Here is a 20,343-nt window from a genome sequence, read left to right as displayed (position 1 = left end):
AAAAAGATTAAATTTGAACATTTGAATGTATTAGGTACGAGTTTCATTTTCCTAGCATACCTCCTTTTATAGCATTTAATGTGGCCCTGATTGCTGTTTTAAATAAGAGATTAAAGGCATAAGCTGCATATTAGAAGTATGCATATTTCATTTTTGCTGTGACCAACTAAACCTTTGAGTAATTTAGGCATGGTTATCAAGTGTAATGTTCAATATTTTTCTACTCAATTACAGATTTCCTAATTTCACTGTCAGGAATGTTAAAAATGCTTCAGTGATGATTTTACAAATTTAAGCATTAGCTTACAATTTAGCAAATATAAATAGGGAGAAGAATGAGTATAATGATCACATAGGAAGCAGAGAATAAGAAAAAGATCATGACATTTAGTCTACTTGTATGGTTTGGGAAAGTGCATCAGTATGTTAAGATTCCACAGTGGAGTGTGGTATATATACATATTGTTTCATTCACAGCTTCCTAAACTTTTTCCACTCGTGACCCCCTTTCTCCTGAGAAATGTTTACTTGGCCCTGGATATATAGGTATATAAAATAAGTATACAAAACCTTTTACTGTTGCCATATTTTTTGTGACCCCATATGGGGTCACAACCCACAGTTTAAGAAGCTTTGGTATAGCTAACATGGCTACTTAATTTGGTTGCAGTGCTTAGCATGGACTTGTAACTAGTCTTCAGCCAAGCGCTTTAATTTTGATCACACACACCCCTATACATCTTTATCACCATGGAAGGATCTACTTGGGAGAAAGAGGGCATATTAATTTTTTTAACTATGTTGAAGAATTGGAAATACCAGGCTACAGTAGTTTAATACTAGCTTATATTTTTATAATACTTAATGGTTACAAAACACTATATATATATATAGTCACATTTGACCCTCACAATAGTCCTGTGAAGTAGGTACGTTTAAGTGTCATTTCCCCCATTTTACAGATTAAAAAATGAGTCTCAAAAGCCTTGCCAAAGTCATACAGGAAGTAAAGCGCAATGAGACAGAACTAGAATCCAGTCAGACCTTTCTTTTACCCCAAAACTACCTGGGTTTTAACCTAGCATACTAACCTAAAATGGTGAGGCAGCTGATGAAATTTCAGTGCATTACAATCTAGAATGAAATTGCCATGGATAGGTATGAACAAAGTATTCAGATTTTAAGATTAAAAGAAGTTGTATGTTCACAATAAAATGTGGATAGATATTAAAATCAAAATAAAGAGGTGACCATTAGGATACTGGCCATAATCAAATGTTTTCTCCTTTTTCATAATTCCACTCCCAAAATTGATAACTAATCATCAAGTATATGCAGATCATATATTGCTCTAGCACTAAATAACTAGAAGACCTGATTGCTTCATTTTTAACCTTAAAGTGACAAAGTAATTAATAAAACTGATTTTTTTATATTTTAATGTCTTTATTTAGAATTTTCCCCAAGTTACATGTAAAAAAATTTTTTTCACATTGATTTTTTAAAACTTTGTGGTCTAAATTTTCTTCCTCCCTCCCTCCTCAACCCTCCCTAAGAAATCAAGCTATTCAATATAAGTCATACATGTGCAGTCATGCAAAACATCTTCACATTAGTCCAGTTGTGAAAGAAAATAGACAAAATAACTTTAGAAAGAGGAACTAAAGACCCCCAAAACAGCAATATTTTACAGCCATAGATAGATTAAAGGGAGCCATGCTGGGCTGTGAATAAAGTCCAACCCCGAGATCTCGCCGACAGAGATCCCAGGTACGCCACACCAGAGGAACTTAACCCCCAAGCCTCCAAATCAGCTGCATCACCAGCATCTTCTGGAACTGAGATTGCAGTCAGGTGAGAGGGCTGAACAGCTGTCCAAGGGGGAAAGTGCAGGGGTGTCAGCAGGACCTAGGGAGGAATGTCCCACCCCAGCAGGGAACCAAGAAGAAATCCTGAGCGGTGGGAGGCCCAGGTAGGGGAGGGGCACAGGCTCATTGAAGCTAAAAATCACCACAGTGCTCTGCTGGCTGGTTAACTAGCAAGTTGGCTTGAGCTCATCTTCCAACCAGAGAACAGGCCAGGTGAGAGAAAAACCTGCCCTCCCTCAAACCAAAACACCTGTGACCCTCTGAAGCTGGGGACAGTAGTGTAGCCCAGAAGCAGGACCTCCCAGTGGGGAGTTAAAAGTCAAGTAAAGGATGTCAAGATGAGCAAGCAAAGAAAATTCAGAACTATAGAAAGTTTCTTTAGCGACAGGGAAGATTAAGGTACACCCTCAAAAGAGGAAAACAACCTCAGGGCCCCTACATCCAAAGCTTCCAAGAAAAATATGAACTGGTCTCAGGCCATGGAAGCTCTCAAAAGGGACTTTGAAGAGAAAGTAGGAGAGATAGAAGGAAGATGTAGAGAGAGGGAAGAAAGAATGGAAAGAGAAATGAGAGCGATATAGGAGAGATGAGAAAAAAGTCAAGTTTAAAAAGTCAAATGGAAAAGGAGATAAAAAAGCCGTCTGATGGAAATAATTGCCTAAGAATTAGGATTGAACAAATGGAAGCTAGTGACTTTATGAGAAACCAAGACATGGTAAAGCAAATCCAATTGAATGAAAAAATAGAGGGCAATGTGAAATATCTCCTTGGAAAAACAGTTGGCCTGGAAAGTAAATCCAGGAGAGATCATTTGAAAATCATTGGACTACATGAAAACCATGAACAAAATAAGAGCTTAGACACCATCATCCAAGAGGTTGTCAGGGAAAATTGCCCTGATATTCTAGAAGCAGAAGCTAAAATAGAAATTGAAAGAATCCACTGATCACCTCCTGAAAGAGATCCAAAAAGGAAAACCTCCAGGAATATTATAGCCAAATTCCAGAACTCCCAGGTCAAGTAGAAAAAATTGCAAGCAGCTAGAAAAAAAGAATTCAAATACAAGACCCTGGAGAATCATAAAAAGGTAAACAGGAAAAAGAAATCACGAGGGACATTAAAAGGTTAAACTGTTTACATTCATACATGAGAAAATAATAGTTCCAACTCATAAGAACTTTTTCAGTAAGAAATATACAGAGGACACAGGTCTGAACTGAATATGAAGGGATGGTATTTGTAAAGCATTTACTTTTTGTGTTTCCTTGTTCTTTGTGGAGCAAACAGGGTGGATTGTCTTATGTCTGGGGCCAGATTTGGGCTCTGGGCCTCATGGGCCCAAGGCTGGTGCTTTGTCCACTGTGTCACCTAGCTAACCCATGATAACATCTCTAAAATAGGGTTGAGGGGTAGGAGGAATAGACTGGGGGAGGGGGAAGGGGAGAGAGGTGGACTGGGGAGAGGTAGCTCACATGAAGGAAACAAGAAAAAAGCATATGGAGGGGAGGGGAAGAGGAGGAAGGAGTGGGGGAGTGAGTGAACGTTACTATCATCAGAATTGGCTCAAAGAGGGAATAACATACATACTCAAGTGGGTATAGTAATATATTTTTGCTCTGAGGAAAAGTGGGAGGGGAAAGAGATGGGGAAGGAGGTGTAGGGACCAATTTTCAATTGGGGAGTGTTAGCTAGGCGGCTCGCCACAGTATTGGGGCAAGGAAGGAGACCGACAGCCTCCCTCAAAACAGAGCAGGATTTATTTAACAAGAATGAACTTTTAAAAACCCAAACAGGATCAGTAGGATCAAGGGAAAGGAAATAAAATGGGGAAAGGGAAATTATATAACCTGAACAACACCACCGCCCAGGAATCAGCTGAGAATACACAGCAGCATCCTGTCGCCTTCCAGCTTCACACTAGAATAGCAAAAAACCTCCCTTCTTCCCAGCAGACCCCCAGCTGACCACACACAGCCCCCAGCCAGTTGGCTGGCCGCTCTGACAGTCACATGACTGCCCTCACTAGACTTCCAATCATTATAATTTTGCCAGGCCCATGTAGGTGTCAGTGAGTGGTAATGATGTGAGGTGCCAGAGCCATGCCAATGGCTACAACCAGTGGGTTTGCGGAGCCCCAGGCTGGTGAGCACACCGAGGTTTTGGTTTTTTTTTAATTCTAGCCAAAAGATGGGGTCATAAAAACCTCAAATAACAATTCTTTACAGAGGGAAGGGAAGTTTTAGGGAGGGAGCTGTAAAAAGCAAAACACTTTGGAGGAAGGTGAAGTTCTGCATAACACCACATGTATGACATATTGAATTGCTTGGTTTCATAGGGAGAGTTGAGGAGGGAGGGAGGAAGAAAAATTTAGAACACAGAATTAGCTCAAAGACCTGAATCTCATCAGAGTGGGCTCAAGGAAGCAAGGAAGGAATAACACACACACACACACCCAATTGGGAGGAGTAATCTATTTAACCCTACAGGAAAGTAGGAGGGGAAGAGGATAAGGCGGGAAGGGTGAATGAAGGGAGGGTAGAGCAGGGGAGGGGGCAGTCAGTAGCAAAACACTTTTGAGAAGGAATAGGGCAAAATAAGATAGAAAATAGAGTAAATATCATTGGAAGGGAATAGGATGAAGGGAAATAGTTATGATGATTGACTACAATGGGCTATTGTGAAGAAAATTCTTTGTCAAGTTTAAGGTACTATATAAAGGTTATGATGAACAGGATGCTATCAGAAAAACCTGGAAAGACCCACATGAATGAAAGAAAAATGTACTGTATACAAAATAACAGGATTAGTGTAAGATGATCTGCTGGGAAGCACATGGTTATTTTCAGCAAGGCAATGATCCACTGTAACTGAAGAACTTATGAAAATTGCAATCCATCTACAGAAAAAGAACTGATGGCATCTGAAAACAGACTGAAACACCTTTTTTTTTTTTTTTTGACAATTCCTTAATCTGAAGTTTTGTTTTTATCGGTTTTCTCTCACAACCTAGCTAATGTAGTGTTGTTTTCCATGACCAAAAAAAAGGAAAGAGGAACTAACAAATAAAATTATACTTCAATATATATTCAGATACCATCAGTTCTTTCTCTGTTGATGGCTTGCATTTTTCATAGTCCTTATAGCATCCTGCACATCATTTCTTTCAGTTACTATTGCTAACTGTATTACCCTCCATCCTATTCCCTCTCCTTGATATTTTTGTTTTGGTTTGGTTTGGTTTTTTTAGTGTGGCAATTGGGGTTAAGTGACTTGCCCAGGGTCACACAGCTAGTAAGTGTTAAGTGTCTGAGGCCGGATTTGAACTCAGGTACTCCTGACTCCAGGGCCAGTGCTCTATCCACTGCGCCACCTAGCTGCCCCATTTACTCTATTTTCTATCTTCTTTCACCCTATCCCTACTCGAAACTGTTTTGCTTTTTACTGCTCCCTCCCCCGATCTATATCTTCCCTTTTTTCACCTCTCCCCTCCTTATCCCCTTCTCCTCCCACTTTCCCTCAGGGCAAAATATATTACTATACCCCCTTGAGTGTGTATGTCATTCCCTCTTTGAGCCAATTCTAATGAGAGTAAGGCTCACTCACTCCCCAATTCCTTCCTCATCTTCCCCTCCACTCCATAACCTTTTTCTTGTTTCTTTTATGTGAGCTACTTTAGACCCTTCCACCTCTCCCTTTCCCTTTCTTCTGATGCATTCCTCTTACCCCTTAACTTTATTTTAAAGATATCATCATGGGTCAGCTAGGTGACACTATGAACAAAGCACCAACCCTAGACCCAGGAGGCCCCAAGCCCAAATCCAGCTCCAGACATAAGCCACCCCACCCTGCCTGCCCCACCAAAAACAATGATAAGCAAAAATTAATGCTTTACAGATATCATTCCTTCATATTCAGTTCAGACCTGTGCCCTCTGTCTCTAAGGATATTCCTTTCAGCTGCCCTAATACTGAGAAAGTTCTTATGAGTTAGAAGTATTATCTTCCCATGTAGGGATGTAAACAGTTTAACCTTTTAATATCCCTCATGATTTCTTTTTCCTGTTTATGTTTTGATGCTTCTCTGGGGTCTTGTATTTGAAAGTCAAATTTTCTATTCAGTTCAGGTCTTTTCATCACTATCACTAATACCTGAAAGTCATCTTTTTTCATTGAAGTCCCATTTTTTCCTCTGAAAGATTATACTCTGTTTTGCTGGGTAGGTGATTTTTGGTTGTAGTCCCAGTTCCTTTGCCCTCTGGAATACCATATTCCATGCCCTCTTGTTGTTTAATGTAGAAGCTGCTAGATCTTGGGTTATCCTGACTCCACAGTATTTGAATTCCTTTTTTCTACCTGCTTGCAATATTTTCTCCTTGACCTGGAATCTCTGGAGTTTGGCTATAACATTCCTGAAAGTTTTCCTTTTGGGATCTCTTTCAGGGGGTGATCAGTGGATTCTTTCAATTTCTATTTTACCTTCTGTTTCTAGAATATCAGGGCAGTTTTCCCTGACAATTTCTTGGAAGAAGATGTCTAAGCTCTTATTTTGGTCTTGGTTTTCAGGTGGTCCAGTGGTTTTCAAATTATCTCTCCTGGTTTTATTTGCCAGGTCAGCTATTTTTCCAAGGAGATATTTCATATTGCCATCTTTTTAAAATTCATTTGGTGGATAGAGCACTGGCCCTGGAGTCAGGAGTACCTGAGTTCAAATCCGGCCTCAGACACTTAACACTTACTAGCTGTGTGACCCTGGGCAAGTCACTTAACCCCAATTGCCTCACAAAAAAAAAAATTAATTAAAAAAAATTCATTTGGATTTGCTTTATTGTGTCTTGATTTCTCATTAAGTCTTCTATTTGTTCTATCCTAATTCTTAAGAAATGATTTTCTTCAGAGAGTTTATCTACCTCCTTTTCCATTAGGCCAGTTTGGCTTTTCAAGCTGTTGGCTTTTTTTTTTCATGACCCTCCTGTATCACTCTCATTTCTCTTTCCATTTTTTCCTCTACCTCTAAATCTTCCCTTTACCTCTCTTACTTTCTCTTCAAAGTCCTTTTTGAACACTTCCATGGCCTGAGACGAATCCGTATATCTATTGGAAGCTTTGGATGTAGGAGCTTTGGCTTTGTTATTATCTTCTTCTGAGGGTGTATTCTGATCTACTTGCCACAAAGAAGCATTCGATGGTCTGCCATTTTCTCTGCCTGCTCATCTTGACCATCTATTTCTTGGCTTTTAACTCCTTCTTAACGTGTAGCGCTGCTTCCAGGACTCACTGACCCAATCAAAATCAGGCTCATTTTCAGCCCACCTGGCCTATAAGTAACCACGGACCTGCTTTCTCTTTTACCTGGAAGGAAAAGTCTGATTGAAATCTGGTTCTTTATGGTTGGAAGCTTGGTGTGCCTGTGCCCTTCCCCCACTGGGTCACTGCCACTCGAGTCAGCTTACTGGTTCAGAATATGGGTGCTCCGCCTCAGCTCCAGCAGAGACCACAGCTATTTCTCCCCAGCCAACTGCTAAACCCCCTCACCCGTCCATGAGCTGAGTTTCAGAAGTAGCCACTGAAGATTCTGAGGTTCTGGAGGCGCAGCCTGTGGCTGGATCTGCACAGTGAGCTGAGTGATCCCAGTCACCTAATTAGGCTGTCTTTGACTAGAAAATAGTCTCACTCTGTTCTTTTATGGGTTATGCTGCTCTGGGAGTTGTTTTATGGCATTATTTTTGGAGTACATGGACAGGTTTGTCAGAAGCATGAGGAGTCACAGCCTTTCCTCTGTCATCTTGGCTCCACCTCTTTTTTCATTATCAATTTGTTTGTTTTTATCCTAATCCCAAACTCATAATTACTAAGACCTACAATTTTCTAATGATAACTTGTGGGTAAAAATTCATGTTCAAACAAGCACAAGTATAAGAATTTGGTACCATTTGTTAGTCTTAATGTAAGTTATTAATCAGTGATTATAGCTTTGTGTTTTTATTAATTTTTCATTCAGCCAGAGTTGTTTAAATCATATAATGATCCTGTTTGGGGGAAGTACAAGGCAGCCCAGCATTATTCTATTCTGTAGGCCCACCCAAGAGTGACAGATTTTGTTAAGGTTAAGCTAATGGAACAAGTTGACTTTGGGAGATGTCTTGGTAAGTTTTATTCTGTGCTTGATTGCTGTATCTTAAATTACATAAGTATATATAATCTCACCTTTCCAGCAGCAATGAAAATAAACTGTGAGGGTAAAAACTAAATTGAGTTTAAAATAAGTCGATTTTTTAAAGAAATCAGACAATTCTCTAGTTGGAGAAAAACAGTATAAACACCTTGCTTTATTTACTATGTAAAAAATAGTCATTTTAGTCTTTAAAGTAGGTCCATTGTACTTATTGGTACATAAAGAGTGACTCAATATTCTCCCGAACTATTTATTTATTTGCTTGCTTGCTCACTGATTTCTCTGTCTGTCTTTTGGAAGCTGGATATCTCTCTCTCTCTCTTGCCCAGGCTAGAAGTACAGCAGTCACGCCGGCGCTGATCTCACTGCTGTTTGACATGGGAGCTTTGACCTGCTCTATTTCTTACCTGGGCTGGCTCCTTTCTCCTTAGGCAGCCTGGTAACCACCTCCTCTGTTTTCAGGAACTTACTGTATTGGTATCAGACTTAATATGGATTCCCAATAAGCTTTAGCCCTACTGCAGCTTAGAATTTCCAAGTTCAACCAGTCTGCCTGCTCTGGATGACTCCCCAGTAGCAAGGAATTAGAGGCCTGCACCACCCAGTATAGCTTCTCTAAGAATGTATGAATGCTAATAGCCTTTTGAAGTGATCAGCTAATGTTTGGAATGAATTAATGCCCTGATAACTTTATTATATTTACATTGAATCTTGGTGTCCTCCCATGAGATCTCAGCTCTTCATCTCAACATTTACCTGAGAGAGTTCATCTACTCTCTTGGTTTCTCTTCATTTCTAGATGATTAAATCCTTTCCATGTAGTCGACATTTAATAAATTAATCTGGATCTTTAGCTTTCACTTGCTCCAGGCCCACATTTTTACTTCCACGTCACCACCTCAGACTCAGTGTGTCAGAACTGCTTTTCATCATCCCAACCAGCTTTCCTTTTCAGGAGTCATTGTTTCAGTGGCATTTCACACCAACTTTGTGCTGGGTGATACAGCGATGTCAAGATAATGCTGCCTACTTTTTTCAGTATTATCACCATTTCCCTAGTATTTCAGTCTTTCTTTTCCTTTATGCTCTATGTACAGTCTGTTACTATAGCCTATCAATTCTTCCTTTTATTATAAATGGTGAAAAGGAAGTTAGCAGGAGCATAGGCAGGTCCTTATTTGTGCTCCCGTTTTGCTGCAGGAAAATCTGTTTACTAACCTTTGGAGGGACTTTGTTACTTGATCTAAAATTGTAAGGAAGAGGAGAAATTGTGAGACTGCATTTTATAAATAGCACACATTTCCGGGGAGACATTAACAGCAGCAGGAAGTAGTAGAAATAAGGGGAGGTCAGTAGGTTCTGGCAAAGAACTCTGCAGCCTTAAAACCCCAGCACCAGTCCTTATCTCACTCTTAAACCCTGTGTCTTCGTCTCTTCATCTGTGGTTTCCATTTCTCACCCCAGAGGCCCACCTTATCTCCTAGGTTCCTTCCCCAGTCTCCTTGGCATCCTCCTGCCCCCATCCTGACCCTTTACTTTGTCCCTAGCCATCACTCCACTGGACCTTGTCCTAGACTGCATGAATCATAACTGGGGATATGGAGGTGCCTATACTGCATGTTAATGGGATTCTGAATTCAAGTCTATCCTCTCTGACAAGCTTTGGACCTGCAGCTGTGACTGCCTGCTGGACCATCTACTCCTGAATTCCCAATAGCTCCAGAATTGAACTTACCTTAAATTGATATTTATGATGACCTATTCTGTGCAAGGCAATGTGCTGGGCACTGAGGATATAATAAAGGTAAGAATAGTTATTGCTATAAAGGGGACATGTAACGTAGGATTATAGATTCACAACTAATATGGACACTAGTGCAACCTTCTTATTTTACAATTGAGGAAACTGAGATCCCAGAGATATGAATTAATTTGCTTAAGGTCACATATACTGTAAGTAGTGGCACCAGTCTGTGAATCTAGGTCCTTAGATCTCTAATCCAGAGCCTTTTCTGTCTCACCACACTTTTTTTTTTTAAAGGACACAGAAATAAGTATCATAAAAAGTAGAGTCGTGGGCAGCAGTGTGCAGGTAAATGTTTTGTAACCGACTTTTGGGGTAGGGGTAAACATGGCACATGACACACGTTTGACAAACTTTTAAGTTTAATCTACATTAATATTTTCTCTATCACTTAATGATAATAAACATTTATATAACACTGTGTGCCAAGCACTTTATTATTATTATTATTATTATTATTATTATTATTATCTCATTTGATCCTTACAATTACCCAGGGGAGGCGCAGGTACCCATTTTACAGAAGACAAAACTGAGGCAGAGATTAAGTTACTTGCTCAGGGTTACACAGCCAGGCCAGATTTGAACTCAGGTTTTCCTGACTCTAGGCCCAGTGCTCCCCGCAGTGCTACCTCACTGCCTCTAATTCTATCAATAAATCAAGCCCTGATTTATAGCATTTTACTGATTTTCAAAGTTCACACTGAAAATTTAACAATGTGCTGGTTTTTGCTGGCTCCAGTACACCCTTGGTTAGGGGTATAAAAGTGAGAGAGCACACAAAGTGTTATAAGATTCTTTGAGGATCAAAAGATGCTTTAAGATATTAGCATATCAGAGAATGCTCCATATATGAGCTGAGCCTTGAAGGAAAATGGTTCTGAACTATAGAGATGGTGCATTCCATGTATGTTCAGTTTTTGAGGAATAGTTAGTAGTGTTATTTGGCTAAGGTGCGTAAAGGAAAGAGTAATATTTTAAAAAACAAAAACCTAGAAAAATTGGTTAGAATTTAGTTGGGAAGCGACTGCAATACCAGGCTCAAGAGTTTGAATATTATCCTGTAGACACTAGGAAGCCACTGAAGGTAGGTAATATAATAACAATTAGGAAAATAGATTACTTTGATAATTTTGTTAAAAAATATTATGAAGAGGGGCAGCTAGATGGCATAGTGGATAAAGCACCAGCCCTGAATTCAGGAGGACCTGAGTTCAAATCCAGCCTCAGACACTTAACACTTACTAGCTGTGTGACCCTGGGCAAGTCATTTAGCCCCAATTGCCTCACCAAAAAATAAAAAATTATGAAGGAGAGAAACCTCTGAAAGCAGGCACAACAATCAGTAATGAACCACAGTAGTCCAAGGAGAGAGAGGGCAAGTAGCCTAGAGAGAAAGCCAGACATGAGAGATTGTGGAAAGAGAATTGGTAAGATTTGACAACTGATAGGACATGGGGAATGAGGAAAATGGAAGGCTCAGAAAGGACTCTGGTTTGGAACTGGAGAGAATTTTGTCATCTTAACAAAAAAACTAAAATTTTGTAAGGAAGGACGGTAGTAGGGAAGATAATGAAGTTTACCTTTGAATTGCTCATGGCACATCTAGTCAGGCAGCTGGAACTGCTGGTGGTCCTTTGTTCTCCAAGAGGACCATAACAGATGTCATGACTTGGCAATGAATTGGATTTAAGTGAGGGAGAACTGTGCAAAGTCACCGACCTCACTCTCTCCTCTGGAGTCACCTGGGTCTAGTGGCAAGATATATTATCAGAATGACTGGATATGGCCTAGATGTTTAAGGCAATTGGGGTTAAGTGACTTGCCCAGGATCACACAGCTAGTAAGTGTCTAAGGTCACTTTTGAATTCAGGACTGTGCCACCTAGCTGCCACAGCTGGAGATGTAGGACATGGAGTTCAATGAGAGACTGGGCTTTTTATATAGATTTGGGAGTCTTTAGCCTTGATGATAATTGAATCTATAAGAGCAGATACAATCACAAAAAGAAAGTATAGAAAGAATTGATTACTTATGACTTTGCTATTTCTTCCAAGAGCACCAACTTTTATCTAGTTATCCATGCTCAAGACATCAATCTTATCTTTAACTGTTCCTTTTCTTCTCCTATAGGCATTTACAAGGATCTGTGGAGACTACCTCCACAGTGTCTCTACAGTCCAAACCTTCCTTTCTATTTCTCCTCCTACCACTAGTATAGACCCTCCTCAACACCCAACTACTTATACCTATCCATTCTTTAAGGGTCCATCTCAAATTTTCTCTTTTTTTTTTTTCCTTCAGGACAATGGGGATTAAGTGACTTGCCCAGGGTCACACAGCTAGTAAGTGTCTGAGACTGGGTTTGAACTCAGGTCCTCCTGAATCCAAGGCTGGTGCCTTATTCACTGTGCCACCTAGCTGCCCCTCAAATTTTAATAATAACAATTACTAAAACATTTAGTGCTTTAAGGATTGCAAAGTGCTACATGTGTGTGTATCTTTAATATCACTAAGACTGGAGGGGAGGTATAAAATAATTCTTGATTGAAGCCTTCTGAAATCCATCCCCAGACCTAAGAAGTAATCTTTCATCCCCAGAATTTATTTTGTCCCTTTCTTTTAGTGCAGTGCATTCAGGAAGACCCAAGTTCAAATTCAGTTGCACACACTTAAAGTGCTTTGCAAATGTTAAAGCACTATATAATTGCTTACTTTTATTGTTATTTTGCACTGATTAACATTTTTGTTTATTAACTAGGCTTATATATATATGTGTGTGTGTATATATATATATATATATATGTGTATATATATATATATATATATATATATATATATATATATATATTTGCGTGTGTTATAAACTCCCTTGTTAGACCATAAGCTTCCCAGACCACCAGCTCTTGGTTCCTAAAAAAATTTTTTCTCTAGGACTTTCCATTTCACAAACTTCTCAGCCTCTGAGCATTCTTGGTCCCCTGAATTTTAGAGATTTGTTCTCCTTAATGCCTAATAAATCTTCCCCCCTTCTTCTTGGTGTGCCTGGTTTTGACATCTATTTCTCTCTCCCTTCTTACCTCAGCAGCTGTACAACTCTGGTCACAAGGGCCTTTTCTAAGTCTGATTTACAAAAGGGAGGAAGGCCTAGTGGCTCAGTAGAGAGGAAACTGGCCTCAAAATCCAGCCACTGACATGTACGGGCCACCTTGTTCTCCTTGTATTCTAGGTTACTCTGTAAGACTGTCAAATGCAGAATAGGCACTGGCTGATTTGTAGTAGTTAGAGGGAGCTTCCTCGTTGAGAGTTTCTATACCATTGCAATTATGGGTTATATCTAGAAAGATTATGGGAGAAAGTCAGAAATTACACAAATTCAGAATTAATGTGTCATTTTAAGGTAATTAGAAATGTGAATAAAAGAAATCTTGTTGTTGAGTCATTCTCAGTCATGAACAACTCTTCGTGACCCCATTTGGGATATTTTTGGCAAAGATACCGGAAGGGTTTGCCATTTCCTCCTTCAGCCCATTTTACATGGGGAAACAGAGGCAAGCAGGGTAAAGTAAAGTGACTTGCTCAGGGTCACACAGCTATTAAATGTCTGAGGCCAGATTTGAAACCAGGAAGATGAGGACTCTTCCTGACTCTAAGCCCAGCACTCTCTCCATTTTACCACCTACCTGCCCCCAAAGACACCTGCCTGGTGCTAAATCAGGTGACTTGCTAAACTCTTCCAACCTCAGGGCATTGTAAGGGGCTAACATTCTAGCTAGTCTGTCTAAAATGTCTAATGAGTGGTTGCCAATAAACTATAAACTTTAGCAAGAGTTTAGACTTCTAAGCATTTATTAAGGAGAATAAGAATTTGGTGAAGAGAGAAAGGCCTAGATTCCTCTATCTATCTCAGGGAACTACAGTTCTCCTGGCAAAAAAAAGGAGTGAGAGAGCAAACGTCACTTCCTGATGCCAAAGAAAAGCCACATGGCTTGCCCTCAGGCGCCTTCTCCTCATGGCAGAGCTTTCCTACAGTAGCTCTCCAGCAGGTGGCATCATTCCAATCATTACAGTATATAACCCTGGGTCTGTAATGATTCTCTTCCAGTCATGGTTTTTGCCTCTTTTTGGATCCCACTTTGATAATTGTATTTCATTCTTAGCATTATAGCTGAAATTTGTATATGCCTTTATGGTATGGTTCTGTACCTGGATCCATGTAAAAAGTTTTGGGTTTTGGGTTTGTTTTTTTTTTAACTGTAGTTCAGTATCATTGGGTTCCTTTATAATTGTGTGGGTTTTAGGCTTTAGAAATATTCTCAGAAAGGATCTATAGGCTTTACAGGCTACAATGGGATCCTTGACACACAGTAACTTAATAATCTCCGTATTATAGTTTGCAAAACATTTTTTCTTAATTTTGAAACCAAGAAAACCAATTATATCGAAAAGCTGTTTCCAAAATATTTTTACAACATTCTCAGACTCCAAGTTAAGAACTCATGCATGTAGGTATCACATTGAAGGAGCATAGGTGTTGGAATACTATATTCCGTAGAGCAAAAGAACTGGGGTCACGACCAAGAATAACTTACCCAGCAAAATCAAGTATGATCCTGAACAACAACAAAGGTCATTTAACGAATTGAAAGACTTTCAGGTTTTTCTGACAAAAACAATCCAGAACTTAGGGGAAGATTTGACATATAACATCCAAGAGAAATATAAAGTTAACATTAAAGAGCAATTATAAGGCACTCAATAAGGACAGTGTTTACTTATATGTTTAAATATTAGCAGGACTTTTAGGACTGTCAATTTCTGGATAGTTTGATAGGCTTTGACTGATCTGAGTATGATGGGCATTCTAAAAAATTAAAACTGTAGGAAGAGATAAAAAGGAGTAATTCTCTCATACAAATGAGACACAAATACAGAAGAAGCTAGTGGGAATCGGTGAGTAGTGATGGAACCTCTCAATGGGTGGGTTAAAAGAGGATAAGGAGGAGGGAGAGGATAAGAGAAGGACTTTTAGAGGGTAAGGAATAGGAGGGCAAGGTAGCATGTAGAAGTAAAGCAGAGGAGTGAGGAGGGGATAAGGTAAATAGGGTGACATGGAAAATGAGGAAGGAGGAAAATGCACAAGTAGTAATTGTAGAATGAGATGAATCTGCCCATAAAGTAGAAATGGATAACAATAAAAATTTGAATTCAATAATATGTGCTTTCAGGAAACATAAAGATGAGAGGTACACAAATAGATAAAATAAAGGGCTGGAGTAGAATTTATTATGTAAAAAAGCAAGGCTAGCTATCATGGTCTCAGGCAAAGTTAAAGTTAAAATAGATTTAATCAAAAGAGATAAACAGAAACTACATTATGTGTCAGCAATAGTCTTCATTTTTGTTTTAGATCATTTAAAATAACTCAACGATCTGATATACCTGCCAAAACAGACACAGGGACTATTCAAACGTAAACATCAAACAGTTTTCATATAAATAAACTCAGATCCAAATAAAGTAAAAAATAGCATGCTTCAGTCTGTGTTGCATCAATATCAGTTCTTTGGAAGTGGATAGCATGCTTTATCATTAGTCCTTTGAGATTCTCTTGGATCGTTGTATTGCTGAGAATAGTCAAGTTATTTGCAGTTATTCATCAAACAATATTGCTGTCTCTGTGCACAATGTTCTGGTTCTGCTCACTTCATTATACATCGGATCATACAAGTCTTTCAAGGCCTTTCTGAAATCATATTGCTTGTCATTTCTTATAGTACAATAATACTCCATTACAATCATATACCACAGCTTGTTTAGCCATTCCCCAATTGATGGGTATTCCTTTGATTTCTGATTCTTAGCCACCACAGAAAGAGCTGCTATAAATATTTTTGTACAAATAGGTCTTTTTCTCTTTTTGGGGATGTCTAAGGATATAAACCTAGCAGTGGTATTGCTGGATCAAAGGGTAGACACTGAAATAGATTTTTTTAGGCTGGTTTAGACATAAACATGGACACATATAACATCTAAGGGCAATAATTCCATATTTTAGGGGTGGGAGTGGTTGTTTTTTCCTTTCTTTGTATCCCTTGCACTTATACATGGTAGGCATTTAATAAATGCTAGATAATTTACTTTGTCAGTAAGCTGTTTATATTGTCAAAGAATTTGCAAAGATTTGGTCCAGATATGGTTTGTGTGCTAATTGTACATGCTATGTCTTTAGAGCTCTTAAACTACCAGAGCCCTTTTCATTTGAAGCTTTTAAATTAGGATAATATTCTCTTTGAGAAGGGAGGCTTGTGCAGGAGAAAAATGCTCCTGTACCCATTGCAAAGGATAGTCCTTAGTTACCTTTACCTTACAAGTTGGTAAGTTAGCAGTTTTGAACAATGAATCTTTTGCTCTGTGCCCTTCTAATCGTTGAACCTACCTTTTGGTTCTGTGTCTTAGTAGTTTAAGAACTCTGGCCCTCCCCACAATAACTAACTTAGTATTTCTTTTTTTTTTTTTTTTTTGGTGAGGCAGCTGGGGTTAAGTGACTTGCCCAGGGTCACACAGCCAGTAATTGTTAAGTGTCTGAGGCCAGATTTGAACTCAGGTACTCCTGACTCCAAGGCCAGTGCTCTATCCACTGTGCCACCTAGCTGCCCCAAACTTAGTATTTCTTGAGGATGGCTAAGAGAAGTAAAGCTGGTGGGTTTCTCCTAAAAATCGCATTTATTACACCAATAGTTTCCAAACTTTGTTGATCTTGAACCTCTACTTAGGGAAAAAAAAACAAAAAATGGGTGATGTATTAAAAATGATTGCTATTTGGTCTTCAATTCCATAGGGACCCGACTCAAAGGAGCGGTGTGATTAGCCTTGCTCTTTAGGAAAATCATTTTAACAAGGGTGTATTGGAAAGGGAAGAGGTCACTCAGTGTCAGCGATGAGGGCCTGAACTGTGATGTATGAGTTGAGAGGACAGTTTTTTGTTCTGTTTTTTTAAAAAGTTGTTTCTGCCTCCATGTTAGGCTTTTTCAACTGATTGGTTATGGGGGTTGAGGGAGAGTGAGGATTGGGGATGACAGGGATTGTGAGATTGGCTGACCAACTGGAAGGATATGGTGCCCTCTACAATTTGGACGAGGGGTATGGGCAAAGGTCATAAATATAATGATATCTACAGTGAAAATGGAAATCCTTTCTTGCCTGTTCATCTTGTGGTTCACTCATCCAAAAAAAAAAATGAAAAGGAGGGGGTGGGCTTTTTATTCCCCAAGCACAGACCAAGTAGAGATGGGTGAGGTGGGCAGTTGTGTTTTTGTAGCTTCTTCAGGTTAGATTATAACCACCCCCTTTGTGGTGGTGGGGGCATTGGGAATACACCCTTCCAGGCAGGTGGGATGTGACCCAACTTCCTAGTCCTTTGTAATCGTTCCAGGGGTTTATACCCCTGGGGGGTACATGGCCCCCACTTTGGAGACTAGTGCATTACAGGACCAATTAAAATTTTGAATTTTCTTCACCAATCTGAGCTTGAAAATACACTTAGGATTGTAGGATTTAGTATCTTTAGTAATCACCTACTCTCTAATGCTTCATTTATGGATACAGAAATTAAAGCCCACAGATATTCCCAAGGACACCCACGAAAGATGAATAAATGAGGGAGGGGCGGGATGGAGAAATTGATAGATGAGAGATTGAGAGTAAAGCCAACGTTCAAATCTAGTACTTTGTAACCACATCACAATCACAGCATGTTTGTCTTTCAAGGCCTAGCTTAATCGGTTTTTCTAATATGGTAGAAACATATAGTAAGTTAAGCAATTCAGATAAGAATTTGCTATTGTATTACTCCATGTTTCCTGCACAAAATTGAATCTTTGTGACTAAAAGATTTTTCTTTATGAGGCAGTTTGTAAACAGGCAGATCCTACGTTTTTCCATTTGAGGAAGTTTTTCATTCACATAACTTGTTATGGTGATAAAACAGTAAGCTCTGTAGTAAAGATAAGTTTGTAAATTTTAATAGAATCATGGTGGGGTTTTGGTTTTATTTACAGCATTTAATTCTCAAAAGCTCAGTGTTAGATTCATTCTTTGGGAAGGAGTTCTTTATATTCAGGAAACAGAAGCTTCAAATCAGATAATGGGCACTCTCACTTTCTCCAGGAGCCCTACAGACAGTCACAGAATATCCAATAAATAAAATGTCTATCTTAAAGGTTTTATTGCCATCTATGGCATAACACACCAAATACAGAGTGCTGAGCCCTAAACCCTGGGGTTTGTCATAAAAGTGGCAATTCCATATTATCTATCCTCCTTTGTTTTTTATGTGTTGGAGAGAAACAGACATAACTTAACAGCACAAAAGAGGATTCAGGTTCCAATGTCATTCCAGGACTTGGACCATCAAAGGAAAATCTTTATATTTTTTTAAAGTTAGACATGGTGGTCATAGACTCAGACAAACAACTATTGGTTTTGAGCTTCTTTAGAGAAACTTTTATGAAAAATCTGCTCCTTCCCTCAGAATGCCATTATGTAGAGTTGGCTTTAAGAGCTTTGAAAGAAATATCATTTTAAGCATTTTTATGTGTATAATCACTACACCAAGATTTTTGGAGATTCACTATATTAAAATTAGAAGTTCTGATATGAATATATCTGTTCATACTAGTCATACTGTGACCCATGTGAATACTGAAATTACTTTTTATCAATTGCTGTGCTGAAAATTGGCACCAAGGAGTGTATAATTCAGGGAAATATTTGTATATAAATTGTTTTCCAGTATTTTAAAATGTCATGAGCTAAAGTATTTCCTGTTTATGTCAGTTTTCCAAATGTATAGATTTGCATATAATAATCTATTAATCATATCAAATGCTGGAACATTACAGCTTCCTCAGAAAAATCTAATGTGAAAGAAATTGACCCCGCTACCCCCTTTTCATAAAAAAGCAGATTAAAAAAAGGTTATGGTGTGGGGGGGGTGGTATAGCTGATGAGGAGGCCTTTGGAAGACTGGTGGAAGAGAAAGAACGCTAGGGAATCCAAGTTTCCATCCAGCTTTTCTTGTGCAACTTTACTTAACCTCTCAGAGACTTAGTTTACTCATCTGTTAAATGAAGTATTTAGACTAGTGATGTCTAAGATCCCTTCTAGTTCTAGATACATATCTTAGATAGGTACCATAGATTGAGCTCAAGGAGAAAATCCACCTGGACCACATTTGAGATGTCATGCAGCACTTTGGGTTATGCTAAGCTTTTAACATCACTGTCCTTTTGATGCTATGTTGTGATTACAATTTATGGAACATCATGATCTTAGAATAAAAATTAACTCAGAGAGCAACTAGAAATGAGATAGGATGCACTATGCTACCCAGAGTATCTTTTATATAAGATATTTACCAAGGCCCCATATTAAGGACAGGGGAAGCCATTAGAGAGGACAGCTTGGATGGATGGTACACTGCTTAGTAAAAGGAAAGAAAGGGCTCCCAGGGCATTGTGTGGATCTTCTGAAGAGGACTTTCTTTTAACATTTCATTGAATCAAGAAGAATATACAAACTATTCAAACACTTCCTAAACCTCTTGATTTTCTTTGAGAGAATTTTAGCTAACCTGTAGTTTGGGAAAGAAGTTGTAGGGAAAGAGGTTTGTTTTTAACCACATAAAAAACTTAGAATGGTTTTAGAGACTTTATAGTAGTGTTATTTTAAAAAAAAACAAAAACAAAAACCTGAGATACCTAATTTAACTTCATTACAGTTTTGTTTGGTCTCCCTAATTATGTTTTATAAAGTTCTCTCTCATTGAAATTTATTCATTTGCTAGACGTTGAGTAATCTCATCCATCCAAAATATACCCCTCTCCGTTAAACTAAAAAGGCATCTAATCGGCATGGCTATCGTAGGGCCTGTGTACTTGACTTTGAAAGTGTGGTGCCATCTTGAAATTCTCTTATGACACTTGGGTGTGAAGTTAGTAGGAGGAGAACAGAAGTAAAACAGCCCAAAGTGAGAATTAACAGCTTAGCTAAGTTTGTTTGTGGCTTTTTTTTTTTTTTAGTGAGGCAATTGGGGTTAAGTGACTTGCCCAGGGTCACACAGCTATTAAGTGTCTGAGGCCGGATTTGAACTCAGGTCCTCCTGACTCCAGGGCCGGTACTCTATCCACTGCACCACCTAGCTGCCCCTTAGCTAAGTTTTAAATTAATTTTTAGAAAGAAGAAACACAGGACTCTCATCTATAAGGATATTTGGTAAAGGGTCAAACAATTCTATACCACTAGTTCCTGAGGAATCAGTGAATAACACCAAAATTAGTGTTCACATCGATGACTTGAATTAACAATAAAAGAGTAAAAGGGCAGCTAGGTGGCGCAGTGGATAGAGCATCGGCCCTGGAGTCAGGAGGACCTGAGTTCAAATCCGGCCTCAGACACTTAACACTTATTAGCTGTGTGACCCTGGGCAAGTCACTTAAC

General features: G+C 38.9%; 1 protein-coding gene across 4 annotated transcripts in view; it reads left to right on the top strand.

Annotated features, from left to right (window-relative positions):
* SEC24B (SEC24 homolog B, COPII coat complex component) overlaps nucleotides 1-20,343 on the top strand; it is a 99,015-nt gene that overhangs the window by 20,870 nt on the left and 57,802 nt on the right. The gene's annotated exons all lie outside the window — the stretch shown is intronic.

The sequence above is a fragment of the Dromiciops gliroides genome, chromosome 6 (assembly GCF_019393635.1).
Source record: "Dromiciops gliroides isolate mDroGli1 chromosome 6, mDroGli1.pri, whole genome shotgun sequence".
In the NCBI taxonomy this organism is placed as follows: domain Eukaryota; kingdom Metazoa; phylum Chordata; class Mammalia; order Microbiotheria; family Microbiotheriidae; genus Dromiciops; species Dromiciops gliroides.
The sequence above is the reverse complement of the archived record's forward strand: the minus strand, read 5'-3'. Positions and strand labels throughout refer to the sequence as shown.